The sequence below is a fragment of the Rhinatrema bivittatum genome, chromosome 2, assembly GCF_901001135.1.
Source record: "Rhinatrema bivittatum chromosome 2, aRhiBiv1.1, whole genome shotgun sequence".
NCBI classification, from domain to species: domain Eukaryota; kingdom Metazoa; phylum Chordata; class Amphibia; order Gymnophiona; family Rhinatrematidae; genus Rhinatrema; species Rhinatrema bivittatum.
The window spans coordinates 154,899,174-154,916,910 of NC_042616.1; the positions used below are offsets into that span (position 1 = coordinate 154,899,174).

Genomic DNA, 17,737 nt, shown 5'->3' on the forward strand with positions numbered 1-17,737 from the left:
GGCCCAATGCCAGGCCTGGCACAAAGCAAGGTCACATCACTGAGGTCTGGGTGTGAATCTAGGCCACATGCCAGAATCTAGTCTAAGGTCCTATCTCAGAGGCCAAGACTAGGCCCAGACCCAATGCAGAGGTCCAGACCAATGCCCAATCCCATCTCTGAGACTCAGCCTCATGCTGGATCCTACCACTGAGGCCTGGCCCATTGTTGGGTCCCATCAACGAGACCTGTACCTAGTGATGCTGGTGCCCAGCCTAAGGTCTGGTCCTGTTGCCTAGTCCCAAGCCTAGGACCATGACCAATGCCAGGGTCCTGTTGTCTAGACCCAGGCTAGGCTCAGGACTGATGCCAGGGCCTGACCAGAGACCGGGTTCCATCACCAGTGTCGAGGTCTGAGCTCAGGCCTGATGCAAGTCCCTAATCCAATGCAGGGGACCCATCACTGAAGCCTGGCTTGATGCAAGGTCCTGTTGGCAAGACTTGAGGCCAGTTTGAGGCTGGTTCATGTTGCCTAGGCCCAGGCCTAACACCGAAGACAGTTCCTATCCCCCTGACTCAGACTTAGGCCTAGTATCAATGACAGGAACAGGCCCAAGGCTGGATTCTATCACCAAAACAGAGGCTTAGGCCTAAGCCTGATGTAAAGACCCCAACATGAGGCCAGATCCCATTGTTGAGTCCCAGACCTAGGCCTAGGTCCAATGCCAGGGCCTGGCCAGAGGCCTGGTCCCACTGCTGAGGCCCAGACCTTAAGGGGCAGGACCACACCTTCTGCTGTCTTCTTTCATTGAATAAAATTGATGATGTGTGTCCAAATGATATACTACAGCGATGTTACTGCAATGTCTTCCTCCCGAACAGACAGTGCCATTTTTAAGTACAGCCATAGATTTCAATGGTCGAACAACAAAATGGTGCTGTCCGCTCAGGAGCAGGGCACTGCAGTGGCATTATTGCAGCACATCCTTCAGCCGTGAAGCTGAGGCCTGGACCCACCGGAGGCCCTATATTTTTTAAAAATTATGCAAATACCCCAAACTTTTGGGGTATGTTCCTTAGAAGCTATTTTTGGTTCATTTAATTTTAACAAACTGAAAATGGCCTCATTTGTCATGTTTTACTCATTTGTATAAAACAAATGTATCTCCATATTAAGCGAAGGCCTTATGAAAGAGTAAGGTTTCAAATTGTTTTTGGAATGAAGCATAATCTTCTGATCTATGACTAATCAATAATGTATTTTACAATGTGGGTCCAATGCATGAAAAAGCCCTGTGTTTAATTTCCTTGGAATAGCAAGGAGTGCTGCCTGTGAGGATCAAAGGACCTGATTAGGCTGATACCTAGAAATAACATCTGGTTGTAAAGAATGCAGAATGAACAATAAGCAGCCAATGGAATATTTTGAACACTGGCTATTTGTGTTATTAGTATAATCATACGAGCATCCCTTTTCTCCTATCCCATAAAGATCTCCCTTGCATAATACTTGGGATCCTCTGTTTGATTCTTAAATCTCAAATCCTCTTCTTTCCTATTCTCCTTGCTGAAACTTAAGTATGTGTCCCAGTTTCCTCCTCTCTCCTTCCAACTCTGGATTCTACTTGGTTATCCAATCCTTTTCTTCACAGTTCTCATACTTGGCTCTGAAATCTTTCATTCTGAAGGATCCATCATTACTGCAAATAGGGGACAATTCTTCTTCACTATTCCTTTATCTCGGGAAGGGATAGGAGACAAAAACGTCCTCCCAACCAAAATCCACATACACTGAAAACACAGAAAAATTGCTGAGACCACTGTCATTAGGCACTGGATGTGGGCCAGCATAATTGATCTTTGTTTTCCTATACTTCTTAGCAGAAGGGGTTAAAGGAATGCTGAACAAAGAATAGGGTAACTACAAAAATTCCAACACAAAATGCCGCAAGAATTGCCTGCTAATATGCAGGCAGGAAAATAACATTGCAGCAGCCTTTAGTGAGTGTGCTGTAGCAAGATGATCCATTCCTCCGCCCTGCACTACTTTGTCCTAATAATAGGCCAAACTCTCATGTAGAGATCCCAGTGAAGTTCTAAACAATTATGAAAGTAGAGCAAGAAGCAAAAACATGGCATGTGATAACCACAGCAATATACTGTCACAATGACATCAAATATTAGGTCCTAAAGGCCAAAAGGATAGATGTGCTTCCTGTAAAACACTACTGCACAGCCATTATAGACAGCACAGGAAGAGAGCAAAGATATGAAGTATCAAGAATACCAAAATGCTACAAAAATACCTTTTTATTGCTGCTTAGAGATGAACACCATAAAGCAGAATAATAGTTTTAACCTAAAAAATATAGAAACATAGAAATGGCGGCAGAAAAAGACCAATCGGCCCATTCAGTCTGCCCAGCAAGCTCCCATACTTATCAGTTTCCCATACTTATCTGTTTCACCAACCACCAGGTTCAAGGCCCTTGTTGGTAACTGTTTGATTCAAATTTCCTGCCACCCCCTACCATTGATGCAGAGAGTAATGTTGGAGTTGTAGTTTGCATATCTTCCTTAGGACTTTGATGGCTTTAATGCACACAGGTAAGCACATTTTAAAAAATGCTCTTGTGAAGGCCATTCCTAGTTTTACCAATTAGTCCACCAGTTTGCTCAGTCTATTTTGAGGTTATCCAGACCCTTCTGGTTCTTCAGCCTGCACTCCTCCCCCCCCCCAGTTCATACAGACCCCTCACCCAGTCATAAATCTTAAAAATAGATTTATGTAGACTTATACCTCATCAAGAGCAGAAAATATGTGCAGCTAACAGCCCACTGCTCGCTGCGGCTGCCGGATTTAAAATATGGAAGTACTCAAATACATGTTTGCCCTGCCTTGGAACACCCTGATAAGCCCTGACTCCTCCCCTTTTTCCACGTCTGGTTGCTCGTACATGCTCATATACATTCGCAATTGGGCCATTTTAAAATACAAGTTGCTCCGCTCGTCCCAGTTACTCAGGTATATGAGCCATTTAAAGTGAGCAACTCTATCAAAATTTACCCCAAATTGTGTAAAAAAGGTTTGAAATAGATTTCTGTTATTTTGATATACTTTTAAATCTGATCATTTGGTGTCATTTATTTATTTAAAAACTCTTAATGTTCCACTCTCTTACCAAAAAAATTGTTCGAGGCGGATTACAACATCAAAATCAAAAGAGACATAATGTAAAACATTCTAACATGTCCTGCCTTGGTTGGACTAAGGAGCAGAACCTGAGCTCAGGAATCAAACCCAGTTTGTCTAGCATAGTAATATGGTAATGACGGCAGAAAAGGACCAAATGGTCCATCCAGTCTTCCCAGCATGCTTCCTCTTGGCATCATGCCAGCATCTTGCTTATTTCTGCCAGACATTGGGGGTATCTTATAAAATAAAAAACTAGGGAATTGGAGAATCTGTTACAACTTGGATTGGTCTAGTAATCATTAATTTAGTTTTCTTTTCTGAAATACCACTGAATCTGGAAATTTAGTCTGAAGTTAATACTAATTTAAAAATAACATCATTTTATTTCAGAAAGATCAAAATCATTATGTTCCCTTTATTACTGAGGCACTGAGAACCCATTGATGAAGAACTGAAACACTCAATGAGAAAGAAACTTAAAACCATGGCAAGTTAGTTGGGGTGGAAGCATAGTATGTGATCCAAAACTGAATTTGGCCGTGACTGCAGTTATCTTGAGTGATTCAGCATGGTTTTCTCAGAGGCATGCCAAGTCTGATGTGAGTGAGTCATTTCTTTATATTTTTAGCTTTGTCCAAGACATTTTCTTCAGTGTCCCACCCTGCCAGCTCAGAGTAATGTGACTTATTTTCTGATCTGAAGAGCCCACAACCACTGTAAAGCAGAGCTGCATGTTATATTAATGACAACGTATTTAGCTGCCCTTAAGTACAGAGACAGTCTTGACGTACCCAGATTCTTCTATTACATGCATAACATCTTTCTACTTTAGTAACTAAGCTCCTTCAAGCAGCAGAGGAATCCATCTCATTTAAACCAGTCTTAGATGTACAAAAAAAGGGAGGAAAAGGACCAAGCGATTCCCAGCATGGTTAAATAGTGAGTGCACAAGACTATTAGAGCAAGAAAGATTCCTTTAAAAAATGGAAAAGAGACCCAAGAGATGAAAATAGAAGGGAGCCCAAACAAAGCCAGTGTAGATGTAACACATTGATAAGGCAAGCCAAAAGGGATTTTGAGAAGATGCTCACCAATAATAACGTTTTTTTTTTCCAGTCTGTCAGAAGTAAGAGACCAGTGAGAAAGGCAATTGGCCCTCTGGATAACCAAGGGGTTAAAGGGGTTATTAAAGATAAGGCCAAAGCAAATAGGCTGAATGATTTCATTGTATCAGTCTTCACCAGGGAAGATGTTGGGGTGATTCCCAAGCCAGAGGTCTTCCTTAGAGGTAATACCTCTGAAGTGCTAAAAGACATCACTGTGGAGCAAAAAGAAGTGTTAAAAATTATAAACTAAACAGTAACAAGTCCCCAGGCATGGTATGAATTCATCCCAGAGTTCTGAAAGAACTGAAACCAGAAATTGCAGACATGTTTTCATGGATTTGCAGCTTCTCGGTAAGAACAGCTGCTACACAACAGAACTGAAAGGTGGCCAGTGTGACTCCAATTTTTAAGAGTGGATCCAGGGGAAATGGCATATTATAGACATTTAAGTCTGACCTTCATACTTACTATGTTGGTAGAGACAATTATCAAGAACAAAATTGTTAAGCACAAAGAAAGAAATGGTATAATTAGGAATAGTCAGCATGGATGTTGGGAAGGCAAGTCATGTCTCACAAATCTCTTAGAATTCTTTGAAATTGTAACTAGGCACATGGATGCAGGTGAACTAGCTGACATTGTATATTTGGACATTAAAACACAGTATACATAGCTTGGCCTAGCTTTTGGCGTTTTGCTGGGTGGGTCTACCCCTAGGACCCTGTCCTAGCCATCACATTGGGTGAGATAGTGCCATAGGTGTGATGGAACTCCAGCTGGGCCTTGAACATGGATGTTTTGGCCTCCAAACGTGGCATGAGGGGGTTGCTGGGCTGCTCCTGCTGGGTGCCTGCTGCTTCATGCTGGCAACGTGGTATGATCGACAGAAATTGTGGTGGCTCAACTGACGTCCACTATACGCACGCTGGGTTTCTCCTTGAAGGCTGATATGATTAGGCTGACATTGAATGGGCTTGCTGAACCGAGGTGTTCCTGCATCTGGCTGTGCTCAGGAGGCTGGAGCTACCTCTCCTCCACCTCCTCGCTGACCTGTGTCTGTGTGTCCATCAGCAAGGGGGCATGAAAAAATATGCTGGATCTTGGGGCTTGACGGCTGGGAACGCCAGACTCCTGGGAGAGAGTTGTGGAAACAAAGAAGAAGACAAAAATAACAAAGCCAAGAAGTACACATGTACAGTTGGGCATGAGATGCGCACTTTGCTTGTCAATCAATTATGCCAAATAATGTAGCAGCCTTGCCATTAACAGGTGAGGTGAATTTACTGGCTCTGGCTTGCAAGGTGTCCAGCTGCTCATCCATGTCCTCAAAGACATCCCTTCCCAGCCATTGGACGAGGTGCTCCTCCATCGTTGTCAGCACTATCGGACAAGGAGCGCCTCCTCCAGTCTGCTGCATATATTTGTTCCCGTTGGATACCTTGGTTTTCAATTGGGCCTTTATGACACGGTATCTGTGGGCCATCTGCTCCCCACTCCACTTCAAGCCGCTGTGCCTGGAGATAGCCTTGGCAATGGTACACCAGATCTGGCCCTTGGATGCCCTGGAGGACTTGGCCGCACAGTTCCTGAAGAGCATGGCGTAATGTTCGAGGACTCCTGCAATAATCATTTCATTGTCCTTCATGCTGAACTTCAAAGCCCTCAGATGAGCGTGTCCTGCTGCCTGGCTGCCAGAACGGGGTGCCCCTTCTACTTCAGAAGAGGTGTCCTCCCTTTCCTCACACTTGCTCCCACTCCTCCTACCCTCCCTTCCTCCCCCTCCTGCTCCTGCCCTACAAACTACCTTCCTCTTTGCCATCTCTGTATATCCCTATTCTGCCGTCTTCCTCCCTCCAAACTTCCCTGCCTATCCCCATCCTCCCTCCCCCTCCCACCTCTTACTATCCCTTCCTTCCTGCCTATCTCTACTCCTGTCCCTGTCTCTACTCCTTTTCCTCCACCTAGCATGCCTGCCCTCAACCTCCTCCCTGCTCCCCTCCTCTCCTGACACCTGTCCTTTCCTCTTTCCCCATTCCCCTTATGCTCCATTTCTCCACTCCTCCTCACGATTATGCCTCACTACTCCTCCTCCGCCTCACCACTCCTCCTATGCCTCATTAACATGCCTCACCTAAACACAAAGACAGACAAACAGGACAAAATCTTTCACGCACACAAAGACAATAGACAAAGGGAAAGGGAAACAGATGAGAAACAAGCTACAGGACACCTCATTCAGGAATCGCCAAATACCTCCAACTAACTACCAACTCACCTACTCTCTCCTCTCCTCTCTCTAAACGTCTGACACACCCTCAAAGAGGTAACTGCAGGAAGCCAGTATATAAAAACCAGAAAAATAGTGGGCCACATAGACAAGCGAAGTAATAATGCAGCGTGCTTCATGTAAATTGCCTATGTGATGCAGTACACCGGAAATTAGGCTAACCATGCTCATTTTTTTTCAAAGGCGCTCTTTCTGCTATATTTATAGCATTTTGATGAATCTAGGCCTATGTAGGGTAGTGAAAATATAAGAAGATTGTGTTAAGCTGCAGGAAGATCTAGAAAAAATTGAAAACTTGAGCATACAAACAGAACACGGAATTTAATACAAGTTCAAACTTATGTACTTTGGGTGAAAAAAATCCAAACTACCATTTACACACTGCCGGGGTCCATTTTCATTTTAGAAAGCTGCTACTACTTCTGGGATTTTATAGGCCTGAACTTCCTGTGGTGCTGGCTGATGATGTCAGCACTACTCCTGTATGTAGAGAAACCCATTTTATTAACTGGTTGCCTTAGCAACAGGTCTTGCTTCCCGCTCTTGAGTCTTTTCACTGTTCCTGCTCTGACTATTCATTGTGACCCAGCCTTGATCCTGATCTGGTACTGAATGCTGCCTGCCCTGGCTTCAGATTGACTGTCAGCTGTGCCTGATCACTGCCTGCCCTGACCTCATATTAACCCTTGCCAATGTATGAACACTGCCTGTCCTGACCTCAGTCTGCCTGACCATACCTCCGCCTCCTGCTCCAGCTCCAATACAGTGCCTCAAGTCCTATTCATCAGCTACTAACGGGTAAATTTTGAATCGCTGGTGCATGCAAATCCTGGCAGATACATGCGTGGCTGGGCCGTGTGCATGCCGAGCGCATTTTAGAAATGGCCCAGCCATGAGCGTATCTGCCGGTACGCGCAGAAGTGCCGTAAAAGCCAAAAGGGGCGGGCTGGCGGCAGGGTGGGGGGCTGGCTGGGATAGCCCATTTAGACGCTGTCCCGGGGAAGCTTGCACCAGCAGCTGGCTGGCATGTGCAACTTACGTCACCTACCAGGATGAAGCCTGTTAAAAAAAACAAAAAAACTTTTGTGTTGTTAGGGTGGGTTTAGGGGGTCGGAGAGGAGAGGGGAAAGGAAAGAAATTTAGGTAGGGGGTTAGGAAAGTTCCTTCCCAGTCCTCTCCTTTATTGGAGTGGACTGGGAGGGAACTGGGGTAGGCCTACTCGCGTCGTGTGTGTTTTTCTTTTAATTGCACTTTGCACCCCCCCACGCGCCGATATAAAATTAGGTGCATGTGCGTGTGGACATCAGATTTTATAACATGCGCATGGCGATGCGTGCATGTTATAAAATCAGCATGTCCATGTGTGCTCGCTGGGAACTACATGCACATGGATGCGCGCGCACATGTTTTAAAATCTAGCTTTAACTGTGTAACTCCATCAGAGGTTGTTTTGTGACCCGGATCTTCACTGCGGATCTACGCCCCTCTTCAGATACATAATAGCTGTGACAGAAGTTTTATTTTATTTGCATTTTATTCTCTTTCTAGAGTACCTGTGTCCAGAAGAAGGACAATAGGTGTGCTGTCTCTTATACAACTATTGGCACTGGTTGACTACGTAACTACAATAAGATACATTCACCTAAAATATTAAAGCAACAAAAATCCCTCCTTATTTAACATCCATCTGCACTTGCATACTTACATACTTTGCAAAAGGACTTGGAATATAGTTGGCCATTGCATACATACCATAATTTAGAACTTAACTAAAAATCAAATAGTTTTAGATAACAGAAAGGGAGAGTGGGTGGACTATTGGTTAGTTTATTTATGTATTTATTTGTATACTGTCATTCAGTATGGGCCAGATTTTTAAACCTACGTGCGCGGCGTACATTTGTGCGCGCTATCCAGCGCACACAAATGTACGCCTGATTTTATAACATGCATGCGCAGCCACACGCATGTTATAAAATTCGGGGTCGGCGCATGCAAGGGGGTGCACGCTTGTGCACCTTGCGCGCGCCGAGCCCTAGGGGAGCCCCGATGGCTTTCCCTGTTCCCTCCAAGGCCGCTCCAAAATAGGAGTGGCCTTGGAAGGAACTTTCCTTCGGCTCCCCCACCTTCCCCTCCCTTCTCCTATCTAACCTGCCCCCCAGCCCTACCTAAATCCCGCCTCCACCTTTATTTTGTAAATTAAGCCTGCCTCTGGCAGGCGTAACTAGCGCACGCCGGCTGGCTGCCAGCGCACGATCCCTTGGCATGGCCGCTGTGCTGGAGGCCTCGGTCTGTCCCGCCCCTTTCACAAAGCCCCGGGACATACCCGCATACCGGGGCTTTGCGCGTGTCGCCGGGCCTATGCAAAATAGGCCCGGCGACACACGCAGGAGCAGTTACGCACGTAAATCCTGGGGATTTATGCAAGTAACCCTTTTAAAAACTGCCCCTATCTTCCATCATAGGAATCAGGAGATCAACATTATTAATTATTATTATTTATTTGATCTACCACAAGTAATCCAAAACAAGCAAACGGTTAACAAAGCAAAAAAAAAAAAAAAAAAAGGTAACATAAGCCCAAAAACAATAACAGATGGAATAGCTAAAATTTAACATCATAACTGAGTCATAATCAAAATGAAAGTCATAGAGGAGTCACAAGTCTCATGTAGCCAGAAAGTAGATAAAGATCAAAGTTCTTGCAAATGAAAGTTTGGTCAGATAACCACGATTTGACCAACATCCTGAATTTCAGGTAATTTAATTCAGCAGGAATATCAGAAGGCAGGGCATCCCAGAGGACAGGGGCTTGGAAGGTAACAGCAGAGCACTGTGTTTCTTCTCGTCTCAGCATTGAAGGGGATGGAATGTGCACTAGTACGGTAATTCCTGCCAAGAGGAACATAATATTCTCACTGAAGCATAGGGGATAAAAATGTCAGCCAGGTAAGCCACATAGCCAGGTAGAAAATTTTAAACTTGATAGTACCGAGTACAGATAGCCAGTGCAACTTCTGCAAATCGGGAATTGTGGTCAAATTTTCACTATCCATCAATCACCCTAGCCGCATTGTTCTGCAGAAGCTGCAGCTGCTTCAAATGGAGCATAGGTAAGCCAAATATAGGATATTACAATAATCCACCCTATATAAGACTAGAGCACAAACCAAAAGCTGTAGGTCTTGTCTTGATGCTCAAGAAATGGTTGTAGCCGACATGTGCATAGGATTAAAATGAACAAAGTTTGGACCAAGGAGAACATTTGTTGGGATATACTGAGCTTGGCCCAACTTGACCCCTAGGGATATGACCACTTCCTTGGTTGAAACAGGTGTGCTTAGCACAATAGAAGCCATCACAGGAATAGGTTCCTTCCTAGCCAATCAAAGGGCATTGTAACTTTAGTTTAGTTTAGCCATTCAGCAATCTGATCCAGTCATATGTTAAATGTTACCAGTTCCTCTGGACTAGCTGAATTTAGCTATGAAATAACCTGAATATCAGCAGCAAAAATGAAACAGTGGTAATAATCATTGACCTGGTTCAAGGGGGCCAACAGTGCTAGAAAAAGATTAAATAACAGAGGAGCCAGCACCTATCCCTGGAGACACCGAATAGTGGTGAATTAGATTGAGAAACATTAGGATCCCATGCAACTTGGAAGATCCATTCCTCTAATTAAGATATGAACCAGCTTAGTACAGTGCCTCACCCCCCAGTGAGCACATGGCCAAAGTCCTGTCCTGTCAGTTCGACACCATTTTGTAAAATGGCATTGACTGGGCCCAGAACTAGGAGGTGCTCCAGGCCCCCACTGTACACCAATGAGCCTTTTTACACGTAGGGGTGGGGCAGAGGGTCAGGGTGGCTCTTCTAGACCACCACTTTTCTAATTGGGGGTGGGGAGAGGGGCTGGGAGGAGCCAATAGACCCAAGGGATTTTTTCAGATTTGAACCTGGGGGGAAAGGGAGGAGGATTTAGAAAAGGTGAGGGTTTTTCCTTATGTTGTGAGCAATTTTTTTTAAATGGGGAGGGGTTTAAGAAAGGGGCAGGCTATCACCAAATGGTTCGAAAGCTCATGATTTTTTTTTTTTTTTTTGAGGAGGGGGGCAAGGGCTGTGCAACCTTGGAAAGCAGTGGGGGCAGTAGACCCTGTGGAGGAATTTTCAGGTTTAGGGCCTCATACCCTTTAACACAAGGATGGCCCAGCCAAGGTAGGATGCCATTGTGTGAGTAGGCCCTGCACTGTGGTGCTATTTTTATCACACCTTCATCCTGTAATAAAAACTCCACTGCGTTACAGCTGCAATATTTTCTCAGGAAGGGACTGAATAGCGCGGGGATGCTTCCCTGTGATACTTCTCCCCTCTCATGATAAAATATCACCACTTAGTAAATCTCCCGCTTAATCTTGTTCTGATAGTGACTGAGCGCCAATTCACAGAGTTTCCTACTGTCCTCTATTTTCTGCATTCAGATTGTTTTTCCAGCTGCCACTTGTTGCAGCTGGAGAAACAGCTTGGGTAAATCACTTCATCTGCCATTGTCTAGCAGTATATTATAAATTCTTTGAGGCAGTGACTTTTCATCTCTGTATGAAGTTTGTGGTGCAGATTAGGATGCTATATAAAGTAAAAAATAAATTAGGTAGGAACAGGGCTGGAGCTAGGTTTTTTGCTGCCCTGTGCAAACAATTACTGTGCTGCCCCCCCCCCCCCCTATTCATTCAGTCTCTGTCCCAGCCCATCAAATAAAGCCCAGCTCCCTCCTGCAATCTATATTTTTAAATACTGAAAGGCCTCCACCCCTCATCTCCGACACATATGCAGAACACAGAGAGAACCTCACCAAATACAGACTAAAAACATCAGAAAGTATAAACAGAAACGTGCTGAGAAGATCTGAACTGGAACCCACAACAAGCCAGCCTCTACATCCAGAGCAACAATGGAAAAACAGGAGCATTACCATTCTTCATCAAACATTAAATAATAAAATATAAATCATTAATCATAATAGTAAAGTCATATTCATAAAAAGAATAAATATTTCAAACAGTTAATGAATAAGAGTATCCAAAACTTCCCAAACACCATTAAAATATTTCAGAACATCTGATGAATAAAAAATCCAATAATTAAAAAATGTTCTATTCCCCCCCCCAAAAAAAAAAAAAATAAAAAATTTCAAAAGAGCAGAAACATCAAATTACACCTAATAATTAAAACTAATAAGGATTTATAAATCTCTTGCTCTCTATACCTGGGATCTTTTGATTTCCAGTCACCCTGAGATCATCATGGATTGGGGAAGGTAGGGCTCTACAAATGTTATCTTCCCTCTCTCTCTCTCTCTCTCTCTCTCTCACACACACACACACACACACACACACACAATGACACATTCATTCTCTCACACATTCTGTCTCTCACATACACAGGCTCCTTCTCCCTCACAGATATATTATATGTGTGTGTGCCTATAAGAGCTTATATGTGACACATAGGCTCTCACAGGCACACAAACTTTCACAAACACACACACAAGCACATAGCTCTCACAGACACATTCACAGGCACATAGACTCTCACACAGACACACACATAGGCTCTCATATAGACACACACAAACACAGGCTCTCACACACACATACACACACACACACATATGTGCTCACTAAGACACATAGGCTCTCACACAGACATACACACACATATGTGCTCATACAGACATATAGGCTGTCACATACACACACACGCATAGGTTCTCACACTGACACAAACACACTGGTTTTCACACAGACACACACACATACACACACACATGCTTTCACAGACACATACAGGCTCTCACTCACACACACATGCAAGCTCACATATATACATACAGGGTCTCTTATTGTCATTGGGCTGTGGTGGGATGAGCTCTACCACGGCCCATCGGGCTTCCTGCTTGGGGGGTAGTGGAAGTTGTGCATGGGCACGTGCACGCTCACAAAAACACAGGCCTCTCCTTCAGCCGCCGGCGGCCTCTCTTCTTCTTCAGCCGCTGGTAGATTAACGGCGGCCAGCCATTTGAACTCCATCAGTAATCCTGTGGCCTCTCCTGCTGCCTCTGGCCCACCATGCCCCCCCCCCCCCGGGTGTGCTGCCCCGTGCAAATACATGGCATGCACACTCGGTTGTGTCGGGCCTGAGTAAGCACTTATACTTAAACTTATTTATAGACTTCAGATAGATTTCCATACTCTTGGAAATTTCATCTCTTTTATATATTTGTTTGCTTGTTTATTTAGCATATTTATAAACTGCCTCTTTGACCTTCAGAAAGTTGCTTTATTTTCCTCAAAAGTTGGGTTTTGTTTATTCTTATTCAATTCCTCAGTCCTAAGGAATTTACACTTTTAATTTTGTGTGCTAAAAAATCTCAGTCTAACTAAAAATGAAGGTACATGGTCAAAAGCACTGTCTGCCACTTGTCTGCAATTTCCACTTTCTTAAATGTAGAAATAAATGTGCATACATTGTTTTTTGTCCCCGTTTCATTTTTGATTCAGGGGTGGGCCATTTCGCTCCACCTCCGGATCAGAAATTTTTTTTCATGGACAATTTCGTTAAAAAATAAAACTGCCCCAACTCTTCAAATTTAATTAAATACAATGCCCCCCTCCCGACCCTGACCCCCGCAAGACTCGCTGAAAGTCCCTGGTGGTCCAACAGGGGCTCCATTGACTGCCAGTAATCAAAATGGCGACAGCGACCCTTTGCCTTTACAATGTGACAGGAGCTACCGTGCCATTAGCCGGCCCCTGTCACATGGTAGGAGCATTTTTTAAGATGGCAACAGCCGGCCATTGCTCTATCATGTGACAGGGGCCGGCCAATTGCACCCGGTAGCCCATGTCACATGATAAGGGCAAAGGGCCGCCGGCGCCATTTTGATTACTGGCAGCCGACTGCCCGAGAGCGGGAGATCACTCCCGGGACCCCCGATGGGGGGTGGGGGGTGAATTAAATTAAATTTGAAGGGTTGGGTGGGTTTGGTTTATTTTTTTTTCCTAGATGTGCACTTTTCAAAAAAAAAAAAAACCCGATAGGAAAACCATACGAAATTTCATGCACATCTCTAATAAAGACCATATTATTGAGAATCCATTCATTTTTATCAATCTAACACTCCTCCCCAGTGAAAGAGTATGAAAGTTGTGGGACTGTCAGTAATGGGATTTGAAGCTTTGCTGATGGATTTACTACTCACAAGTTTCAAACTTGTGTTTAATTTGAGCACTTTTCAGTGTGGCGCCCTGTGACCAATGTTCTTTTTTATGAAAATGCATTCCTCTTCCTCTCCTTCTTTGATCAATCACAAATCATAAAACTTTATAAGCTGCCAACTGCTGTCTTGTCTGTTTCATCAGGATCAGGCATGGCTTTCTATGTATAGAGTTACTTTTGATTTTTGAAGGTATGCATGTGTCTGCATAAATCCTTCTCCGTCTCCAGGAACCCCTACTTACAGTGTAGGTAAAATTTGAAATTGGGTTTCACATGCTCTTTTCTATGCATAAACCCAGGGTTAATTTTACAGCACCACTTATGTGAATAAAACAGGATTTTACACCTGAAAAGAATTTTGAAAAATCAGGCCCTAACAGGGTAATTTTAAAAAGAACGTGCTTGTGTTCGTAAATGTGTGTATCAAGGCGCGAGCAGAGAGATGCTGCAGTTTGAATTGTGCCCACAAGTAGGCGGGTATCATTTAAAGTACCCCTCCCACATGTATTTTGGCTAGGGCTTTAGGGGCTTTTATGCGCACATGCAGTTGGATTTTAAAACATGCTCGCACGAGGGGAAAAAACAGTTTTTCCAAGTAGTCCACTACTTTGCCCCTTTCATATCAAGGTCTTAAGGAACCCTCTGGTTTTTCATCCTGAAGCTCCCCACGTGACCCCCAAAGCCTCGCACTATGCTAAAAGCCCTAAAACTCGAGATCTCCAGACTTGCTCCTCATCAGGACCAGAAGTAAAGTTACGCGGTTAACAAGCCGATGTGCGCCATGGGTCAGCTTTTTTAAAATGCGGACTTCTGCGTGTAAGTCTTGGCCCCGCCCACTCCCTGCCCCTTTTCCGCCTCCTCTTTCTTGATGCGCCTATGGGTACATACGCGCATACTTCGCAGCTTCTTAAAGTGCGTGTCGCTCATGCAATGCCTGCATAAGTACGTATGTGGCTCTTTTTGCGAGAGCAACGCTTTTAAAATTGACCCTTAAAAGCACTAGCTTGATTTTATGGCAAAAGATTTTTACAAAAAGTCACATGAGAAGTTAAACACTCAGCCTTTACAAAGAAATATACTTGTCTTTCCAGCTGTGTTCAGTTGTAATCCATAGTCACCTCTTTTCTCCACTTATTTTTGTTGCATTATAGTTTTGAAAAAATACGTTGTATGGCCTACTGTGTACAGGAATATTGTTGTGAGCAAATATTTTTTTGCAAGTAGAAGTGTAATTTTGGCCTGATTAACTACATTGCTGCTTAGTCATTTTCTGATCTGCTCATGCACATTCCTGTGGATAGATTGGGCAGCAGAAGGATTAAGAGCATGATTGGAATCTTCACATCCCAATCCAAACATTAAACCGAGCATAATGTACCACAGAAGTTGTGTGCAGTAACTTTGAAGACTCCTGAGATAATCCACTTTACTTTTAAATCCAATGCTTTCTGCTTTTTGAACACTGGCATACAGTAATCACCAGTGGCGAAGCAAGGAACAATTTTTTCAGGAGAATGAAAAAAAAAGATGTGATTCCAAGATGAGCAGGCATCAGCTAGAGTGAATGTTGAAACATATCAGATGAGTATATTTTGTTCACATTGAGTGGAATTTGTTGTAATGAATGCCAGCCCTAAATGAGTTACAGCTAACAGACCACTCAAACTTCCTGTGGTTAAGTCCCTCTACTGAAAACAGAATTGAAAGCAGTAGTAGACGCAGTAGTTTCCAAGGTGACCAATATTTGTTTAGTGAAACAGAAATGACCAAGTTCTCGTTGTCAGGGTTTAGGAGAGAATGACTTCTAGATCTATGGCGATATTTCGTATGTCTGAAAAAAGTTTGAGTGTAATTGAAGACAATTAAGGAAGGCATTTGGAGGGGAAAAGGTTGCTATTAGAAAATGTACTACTTAAGATATCGGTGCAGGATTTTCATAAGTTTTAACTTTCAGATATTTGAGTGTCAAGTTCTTCGGGTTTTCACATTAATCCATAAGCTATTAATAGAGTAACCCCCATGGATCTCAACTGTATTGCGGATTCATGTTCCTCCCCATGCTTTACACTCATTCCATCAATCAAGATGGCTCATTTGGCAGAAGCTCGTGAAAGAGCTTTCTTGGTAGCAGGCCCAAGTTTTTGGAATGAGCTGCCACAGCACCTTCATCTTATGATGTGCACTCAGATTTTCAAGAAGTGGCTAAATTTCCCATCTGTTTAGGGAAACTTTGTAGCTCTAGTTTTGATTTATGAGGGCAGGACTAATGTTGAGGCCTTTTATCATTATCCTGATTTTGCAGCAGCATTATATAGTTAATTTTTATGATCTGATTGTTTTATTTTGTCATCCGAGGATGTTGGAAGTTGAATGTCCTCCGACAATTCCGAGCCCTTTCGGACCTGCTGCAAACAGCATGGAGCAGCAGGCGTGGCCTGAGGTAGAAGGCAGTCAAGGACCTTGACACGAAGACAGGACAGTGATAGCTCAGTGCTGAAACAGGGTACGAGTTCTGGAACCAGGCAGGAACTGTAGCAAGACTCGGGATTCGAAGACATCACAGAAGACACTTGGGCAGAAGGACAGTTGCACAGTCTCTCAGGGCGCCCTACTCAGCCCACCCGCGGGACTGAGTCGCGGACCACCCTGTCCCACTGCGCGCCCTACACAGCCTGAAGGCTGGTCACGGACCACGAGGAGAACGGAACATGCGCAGGGAAGATCAGGCGAGGAGGAACTCCGATGTCGGGACTAATGGCATCTGAAGGTCCGACAGCTGGCGGGAACAGAAGCTCCAAGGTACAGGGAGAAATCCCACCTGTTGGCCACTCCTAGGCCCAACAGGTCAGAAGGCCAGGAGCACATATGAAGATGCAGGGAAGAACATCTGGGAAAACAAGACATCGGGACATAGAAGGTCAAGGCAGGACATCAGCACGAAGATCAAGACAGGAACATCAGGATCCCTGGACAGGACATCGGAACGGGACATCTGGACAGGACCTCAGGCACGAAGACAAGACGAAAGAACAGGAACTGAACAGGAACTCCATGGAGAAGACAAGAAGGCCTGATGGAGCTCTGGCAAGCAAAAGCCTCCAGAAGGGTGACACTCCGATGCAAGGTGAAGACAGACTGACAGAGCAGCCCTCTTATAGGGCTGAAGCAGGAAGTCCACTCCCTAGGCAGGGCCAGCACACTTCCTGTGCCTGGCCCCTTAAATCAGGCATAGAGGCACGCGCCGGCGCCTAAGGAGCAAGCGGGAGCTGTGCAGGACCGCGGACAGCGGCCTGCACCGGCGTAGCACAGAGAGAAGCAGGAAACAGGCAGGCAAGCTTTGGGGCAGCCTCCAGGCTGTCTCATGAGGACCCCCCTGATGGCGTTGCGGGTCCCTGCCGCAAGACTGGCCCAGGGCGGCTCCATGCCGCGAAGAGGAGCAGGAGAAAGTCCGCGGCTCCTGCCGCGGCAGGCAAGGACATCAGGGGCGGCCCCTAGGCCGCATGGGCGAACACAGTCCGCGGCTCCGACCGCGTAGGCAGACCGACAGTGGCATTTCAGGATCTAAGCAGGGTTGAGCCTGGTCATTACATAGGGGCTTATTTAGTTTACTATATTATGTTAATGCTAATGAAGGGATTAATGCACATTAAACACCTGCATTACCGTTTAATGCATGTTAAAGTGGCATTAACAGTATTTTTTGCACTAACACATGTTTTAATGTTAAAATTTAAATTCACTGATTAATCTACAAAATTATACTAATTAGCTTATTTACATTTCATGTCAATCTCGTTAATTCAAAAGTCTAAATGAATATAAAACTTTGATTACACCCCTAAAGATGTAGTTAAATTATTTGCATGAAAACCATGAGATAATGCACAGACTT

General features: G+C 44.4%; 1 protein-coding gene across 1 annotated transcript in view; it reads left to right on the forward strand.

Moving 5' to 3' along the window:
• The window catches only part of CUBN (cubilin), a 639,217-nt gene that overhangs the window by 227,318 nt on the left and 394,162 nt on the right, over nucleotides 1-17,737 (forward strand). The gene's annotated exons all lie outside the window — the stretch shown is intronic.